This window comes from Mirounga leonina, unplaced genomic scaffold, assembly GCF_011800145.1.
Source record: "Mirounga leonina isolate KUSES-001 unplaced genomic scaffold, KU_Mleo_1.0 Mir_127, whole genome shotgun sequence".
NCBI lineage: Eukaryota > Metazoa > Chordata > Mammalia > Carnivora > Phocidae > Mirounga > Mirounga leonina.
This window is the reverse complement of record NW_023270316.1, coordinates 37878405-37884949: the sequence shown is the minus strand read 5'-3', so window position 1 is coordinate 37884949 and position 6545 is coordinate 37878405. Positions and strand designations below refer to the sequence as shown.

The 6545-nt window shown below is 40.4% G+C and overlaps 1 pseudogene; it reads left to right on the top strand.

Moving 5' to 3' along the window:
• Positions 1–589: 589 nt before the first annotated feature.
• LOC118009664 lies at positions 590–4996 on the top strand (annotated as a pseudogene).
• The last annotated feature ends 1549 nt before the right edge of the window (positions 4997–6545 follow it).

Sequence of the window (6545 nt, the reverse complement as noted above, 5' to 3'; positions counted from 1 at the left end):
TCATTTCTGCAGTTCGCTGTGAGTCAAAGCAGTGGCAAACTCATTCATGTTCAAGAATGTTTCAAGAAATTAGTGGTCAAGTTTTAAAACCACCATGATGGGAGTTTTATTTTTATGTATGAAGTGCAGTGGTTCTGCTTCTCTAGAGAACTCTAATATAACTTTTGGTACTGAGAGTGGTTCTACAGGCACTGAACTTTTAGGATGAGTTTCCTGAGTTGGTTTTAAGGTTTCTGGAATTGGCTAAAGTGATTAGATTTTTTTTTTTAAAATTGTCTTTAAAGATGTAAAGACAATAGTGATTATTTTCTGTAGTAAAGAGAGCACTAGCACTCCACTATATGAACTAGTCACAGAGATATGCAAAATACCTATATTGGATACTCCTAATCTACCACTTACCAGAAGCAAATATGAGCTCAGGAATTTGAATTCCCAACTCAAGTAGCATAAAAAATGACCTAAAGATGTCCTTATCTCATGAAGCTGCAGGACTGAGATTGCTGAAAACTAAATAGAGAATCTCATCCTCTGGGTGAATTACGATGCAAGTTGAACTCTCAACTTGGCAGGGGTGTTTACTTTTAAAATGAGGGTATTGATTGGGAAAAAATGGCATCTTGTAAATCAGGATGGTGACATACAGGAAGACCTGGATGAAGCTGTAGGCATTAAGTCCCTAAATTCTGATTTTTCTTTGCCAGTGGAAGAGGCCTCTGGATTTCCAGCAGTATTAGTCTTTCCACCTCCATCCACATCACCTGAGGAAACTTCCATAGCCTCCCCTGAGGGGGTAGCCATGCAAGACAATGTTGATTCTTCTCAAGATCCACCCCCAGCACTCTTCTTTCCTTCTAGACCTATAAGGAGATACAAGTCCCAGCAGGCCCCTAAAGGTAAGGTGCAGTGTGACCCATGTGCAGATACATTACACTATGAAAGAATTATCTGAATTTCTAATTTATACAGAGAAATCCAAGAAACAAGTGTGGGAATGGATAGTAAGAGTACCAGACAACAGTGAAAGTCAGATAAAATTAAATCATGCCAAACTTATAGATACGGACTTACTAAGCAGAGATCCTGCATTTAATACTGCAGCTCAAGGAGTCAGAAACAGCTGTCACAGTTTAGTTGGTCGGTTGCCTGAAACATAGGCCAAAATGTGGCCTATAGTGAGCAAACTGGAAATGCCCAACCTGGCTTCGTTTAATATAGAAGAAGGGATTCAAAGCCTTAAGGGGATTGGGATGTTAGAGCGGATTTTTTCATTTAAAACCTACTCACCCACATTAGGAGGGCCCAGAAAACATAGATTCCACTAATACTGTGAGAAATAAATTTGTGATGGGAGCCCCAACATTCTTGAAGGTCTTTGTGATTGCTTTTCTCCAAGCCAGACCTTACAGTAGTAGGAACCAAAGCCACTTAACTGAGAAACTTAAGTGCAATGGGAGTAATCTATTCCTGGGTGGTGGGGACTAAGTGGCAGCACTCAACCACCAAAGGAAAGTTGGGACTGGTTACCCTAATAGGAGAATCAAAATAGCAATCAGAAAAGTCTGACTCATGTAGACCTATGGCATTCACTAACTGATCTTGGTGGTCCTAGAAGTGAAATAGGTATGAAGCCAATTAAATTCTTTTTTTTTTTAAAGATTTTATTTATTTGATAGAGAGAGACACAGCGAGAGAGGGAACCACAAGCAGGGGGAGTGGGAGAAGGAGAAGCAGGCTTCCCGCCGAGCAGGGAGCCCGACGCGGGGCTCGATCCCAGGACTCTGGGATCATGACCTGAGCCGAAGGCAGACGCTTAACGACTGAGCCACCCAGGTGCCCCAATTCTTATTTAATTTGTAGAAACAGAAAAGTTCTAGGTCAAGTGAACAACAGTCTAGCTTGAATCATAAAAAGAGAGTCATCATCCCTCGATCAATTCCCAGACTTGATCCAGTTTACAGAACCAGAACCCCTTAAATGAAAGAGAGGATGGGTCCCCTTGAGGAATGACCTAGTACACTGCCAAAATTTAAACTGTCAATCTTTCTCCTGGTCTTTCCTAAAGGGACCTACAATATTTTACCATAGTAACTGTGCACTGGGGAAAAGGAAATGATCAGACCTCTTGGGGACTACTAGACAGACACTGGTTCTGAATTGACTCTAATTCTGAGAGACCAAAAATATCATTGTGGTTTACTAGCCAGAGTAAGGGCTTAAGGAGGTCAGATGATCAATAGAGTTTTAGCTCAGGTTCATTTCACAGTGGGCCCAGTGAGACCTCAAACCCATCCTGTGGTTATTTCCTCAGTTCCCAAATGCATTATTAAAAAAGATACACTCCACAGCTAGCAGAAGGTCCACATAGGTGCCCTGACCTATGAGTGAGGGCTATGGAGTGAGAAAGGCTAAGTGGAAGCCAAGAGAATTGACCTACCTAGGAAAATCATAAATCAGAAGTAATCCTACATGCACTCATGGAGGGACTGCAGAGATTAGTGCCACTATCAAGGCCTTGAAGGATGCAGGGGTGGTGATTCCCACCACTGTCCCATTCAACTTCCCTATTTGGCCTGTGTAGAAGACAGATGGATCTTGAAAAATGACAGTAGATTATCCTAAATTTAAACAGGTGATGACTCCGATTGAAGCTGATGTGTCAGATGTGTTTTCATTGTTGGAGGAAATTAACACATTCCTTGGTATCTGGTATTTAGTTATTGATCTAGAAAATGCCTTTTTTTTCTCTCTCTTTCCCTGTCAATAAACCCAACCAGAAACAGTTTGTTTTCAGCAGGCAAGGCAATAATATACCATCACTGTCCTACATCAACAGTATATCAATTCTCTAGCCCTATGTCATAATTTAGTTCACAGGAATCTTGATCATCTTTTATTTTTACAAGATATAACACTGGTCCATTACATTGACTGACTTATGCTGATTGAATTTATCGAGCAAAAAGTAGCAACTTAGTCATTAAGTATTGGTAGTAGTAGTTACTGGTAAGATACTTGTATGCCAGGGGTGCGAAGTAAGTCTGACAAAATTCACAGGTCCCTACTTCAATGAAATTTCTAGAGGTCTACTGGTGTGGGGCATGTCAAGATATCCCTTGGAGGAAGTATAGGCACCTCCTACAACCTAAAACAAAAAACAACAAACAAAACAAAACAAAACAGCCACAGTGCCTAGTAGGCCTCTCTGAATTTTGGAGGCAACATATTCGTCATTTGGGTGTGTTACTCTGGCCTATTTACTGAAATATCTAAAAAGTTGTTAGTTTTAAGTGGTGCCCAGAATAAGAGATGGTGCTACAACAGGTCCAAGCTGTTAAACAACCTGCTCTGTATCTTGGGCCATATGATCCATGAGATCCAATAGTGCTTGAATTTTAGTGGCATTCTTATTGAATGGTATTTGGAATCTTTGGCAGGTCCCTATAGGTGACTTGCAGAGCAGATCCCTATGATTTGAAAACAAAACCATGACATCCTTTGCAAATAACTCTCCTTTTAGAAAGGGCTCTTGACCTGCTATTGGACCTTAGTAGAGACTGACCACTTAACCCTAGACCATAAAGTGGGGTGTGTACAGCAACACTCCATGGAGATGGTATATATGTGATGAGGAATGAGCAGGCCCTGAAAGCACAAGTTACAAGAACAAGTGGCATGAATGCACATGATCCCTCCTTCTGCTACACTGCCTTCTCTCCCTTCCTGCACTTATAGCCACATGAGGAACTTCCCATGATCAGATGACAGAGGGAGTGAAGACGCACATCTGATTTACAGATGGTTCTATATGATTTACAGGCACCACCCGAAAGTGGACAACTAAAGCTCTACAATCCCTTTCTGGGACATCCCTGAAGGACAGTTATGAAGGGAAATCCTCTAATGGCAGAATTTGAGCAGTGCACCTACTTACTTTCCTTAAAAAGATAAATGGCCAGATGTGCAAGTATATACTGATTCATGGGCTATGACCAATGTTGGTTGGATGGTCAGGTACTTGGGAACATGATTGGAAAACTGTTGACAAAGATCTGAGTAAGAAGTATGTGGACTGACTTTTCTGAATAGATAAGAAATATGAAGATATTTGTGCCCCTGTGAATACTCACCAAAGAATAACCTTAGCAGAGGAGGATTTTAATACTCAATTCACCCATTCTGTGAATACCAGTCAACCTTTTTCTCTAGTCATCCCTGTCATCATCCAACATGCTCATGAAATACGAGACCGTGATGGCAGGGATAGAGGTTATGCACGGACTCAGCAAAATATTCTTCTACTCACCAAGGCCAATCTGGCTACAGCTACCCCTGGTGCCCAATTGGCCAACAGCAGAGACTAACACTAAGTCCCTGATATGGCATTATTCCCCAAAATGATCAGTCAGCTACCTGATGGCAAGTTGATTGCTTTGGACCACTTCCATCATGGAAGGGACAGACTCTTTTTCTACTGGAATAGACACTTATTCTGAATATAGATTTGTCTTCCTTACACACAATGCTGCTGCCAAAACTAACATCCTGTCCATGTACTTACAGAATGTTTTATCCACTGTCAAGTTATTCCACACAGTATTGTTTCTAATCAAGGAATTCACTTCACACACACACACACACACACACACACACACACACACAAAGTAAACAAACAAAACTTGCAGCAGTGGGTGCATACTCATGGGATCCACAGTTTTTATCATCACTGTTCATGATCCTGACACAGCTGGTTTTGTAGAATGACCTTCTGAAGATTTAGTTATAGCACCAACTGGGAGACATTATCTCACAGGGTTGGGGCAAGGTTCTCCAGAAGGCTATTTATGCTCTGAATCAGCATCTAATACACGGTGCTGCTTGTCTCAGAGCCAGAATTCATGGGTCCAGAAATTAAAGGATGGGTTTGGGAGTTGTACCACTTATTATTACTGTTTTTGTTTCCTGTTCCCATTACATTATCCTCTTTTGGCCCTGAGGTCTTAGTTCCAAATGGAGGAATGCTTCCATAGGAGACCCAACAATGATTCTGTTGAACTGGAACCTAAGACTGCTGCCCAGGCACTTTAGACTCCTCATGCCTCTTAACCAAGTAAAGAAGGTAGCTACTGTGCTGGCTGCGGTGATTGAGCTTGTCTATCAATGGAGAAACTGAACTGCTACTGCACAAAGGAGGTAATGAAAAGTATGTCTGGAGTGTCTTTCAATGTTACTTTGCCCTGTGATTAAGGTCAACAGGAAACTACAACAACCCAAACTAGGCAGGACTACTAATGATCCAGATACTTGAGGAATGAAGTTTGGGGTCAACACCCCCATGTAAAGAATCATGGCCAGCTAATGTGCTTGCTGAAGGCAAAAAAAAAAAAAAAAAACCAAAAAACAAACAAACAAAAAAAACCCAACAACAAATAAACAAAAACCCACTACCCCCCCAAAACAACAAAAACAACAAAAAAACCAGAATGTGTAATGAAAAAAAGGTAATTACAATTACCAGTTATAATGTAATGTTACACTGTTACAATGACCAGTTATAGCAATGAGGACTGCAATCGCCATGAGCATTCCTCATTATTATGTGTGTTTATGTGTGAACTTGACTGGTTACTGATTAAACATTATTTCTGGGTGTGTCTGTGAAGATGTTTCTGGACACATCTGAATCAGTAGACTGAGTAGAGAGGATTGCCCTCCCTCATGTAGGTAGACATTATCCAATCTAATGAGGAAATGAATAGAACAAAAAGGTGGAGAAAGGAAGGATTTACTCTCTCTATCTGCCTGAATGCTTGAGCTGGGACATTGATATTCTCCCTTCAGTGCTCCTGTTTTTTCAGACCTTTGGTCTCAGATGAGAATCAGCACCATCAGTTCTTTGGTTCTCAGGACTTTGAACTACATGTCCAGTTTTCCTGGGTCTCCAGCTTATAGATGGCAGACTGTAGAAATTTGCCATAATCACATGAGCCAATACCTCATAATAAATCAATCTCTCCCCCATCCCCACATCTCTATCTACTATTCCAACTAGTTGTTTTTTTTGTTTGTTTGTTTTGTTTTTTTGAGAACCTTGATTAATCCACTGAGGAATGTTAAATGTAAGGACCATAGACTTAGTTGATTTCCTCAGGATAACTACAAATATGTGGCAAAGCCAGGGCATAACACTACATATTCTATCTTCTTATTTCTCTGTTATTTTCAGAATAGAAGGTACGAAAAATAATGGGTTATGGCTCAAATCAGTTCAGTTCTTAACATGAAATGAACTTAACATGACTGAATTCACTATGAGAAGTAAAAATGGTGGGAAAGAAAGCCTGAGGTAAACTTCTATCCATTATGCTCTGACTATTTTTTTGGATATAGCTAAAGCTTTTTGAGAAGCTCTGTCTTTCTCTTGACATACTGAATTATATTTTGCTTGTTAAGTCTTTCCTCTAAGCATGCATTCTGCTCTACAAATAAACTAAATAATTATCAAGAACAAAGTAACTGTTTTTGTTTATATCACTTTCTAACAC